The sequence below is a fragment of the Arachis hypogaea genome, chromosome 19 (assembly GCF_003086295.3).
Source record: "Arachis hypogaea cultivar Tifrunner chromosome 19, arahy.Tifrunner.gnm2.J5K5, whole genome shotgun sequence".
Lineage (NCBI taxonomy): Eukaryota > Viridiplantae > Streptophyta > Magnoliopsida > Fabales > Fabaceae > Arachis > Arachis hypogaea.
In genome coordinates, this window is record NC_092054.1 from 102,520,823 (window position 1) to 102,521,988 (window position 1,166).

Sequence of the window (1,166 nt, forward strand, 5' to 3'; positions counted from 1 at the left end):
ATACTCAAAACTATATGAAATTATCCCCAAAAAGCGTATAAAATATCCGCTCATCACTTACTAACACTTCTCTTCATCTCATATCTCTGCTCCTATCCTCACCCTTGTGTTTGGATTATCCATTCTTCTTTACATTACATTCTTTTCTTTTTCTACTCACACAAAGGAATCTCTATACTATGACATAGAGGATTCCATATTTTCTTTTCTGCTTTTTCTTCTTTTTCATATGAGCAGGAACAAGGATAAAAAGGCATTCTTGTTGAAGCTGATCCAGAACCTGAAAGGACTCTGAAGAGGAAACTAAGAGAAGCTAAATTACAATAATCCAGAGACAACCTTACAGAAATTTTCGAAAAGGAAGAGGAGATGGCAGCCGAAAATAATAATAATGCAAGGAAGATGCTTGGTGACTTTACTGCACCAAATTCCAATTCACATGGAAGAAGCATCTCCATCCCTACCATTGGAGCAAACAATTTTGAGCTTAAACCTCAATTAGTTTCTCTGATGCAACAAAACTGCAAGTTTCATGGACTTCCATATGAAGATCTCTTTCAATTCTTAACTGAATTCTTGCAGATCTGTGATACTGTTAAGACTAATAGAGTAGATCCTGAAGTCTACAGGCTCATGCTTTTCCCTTTTTCTGTGAGAGACAGAGCTAGAATATGGTTGAATTCTCAACCTAAAGATAGCCTGAACTCTTGGGATAAGCTGGTCACGGATTTCTTAGCCAAGTTCTTTCCTCCTCAAAAGCTTAGTAAGCTTAGAGTGGATGTTCGAACCTTCAGACAGAAAGAAGGTGAATCCCTCTATGAAGCTTGGGAGAGATACAAGCAACTGACCAAAAAGTGTCCTTCTGACATGCTTTCAGAATGGACCATCCTGGATATATTCTATGATGGTCTGTCTGAATTAGCTAAGATATCATTGGATACTTCTGCAGGTGGATCCATTCACCTAAAGAAAACACCTGCAGAAGCTCAAGAACTTATTGACATGGTTGCTAACAACCAATTTATGTACACTTCTGAGAGGAATCCTGTGAGTAATGGGACGCCTCAGAAGAAGGGAGTTCTTGAAATTGATACTCTGAATGCCATATTGGCTCAGAATAAAATATTGACTTAGCAAGTCAATATCATTTCTCAGAGTCTGAATGG

The 1,166-nt window shown here is 38.0% G+C and overlaps 1 non-coding gene across 1 annotated transcript; it reads right to left on the reverse strand.

The window, feature by feature from the left end:
• Window positions 1-765: 765 nt before the first annotated feature.
• On the reverse strand, window positions 766-873 carry LOC112780875 (small nucleolar RNA R71). Its single transcript, XR_003191683.1, has one exon. It is a non-coding gene; the product is annotated as a small nucleolar RNA R71 (small nucleolar RNA).
• Window positions 874-1,166: the final 293 nt, after the last annotated feature.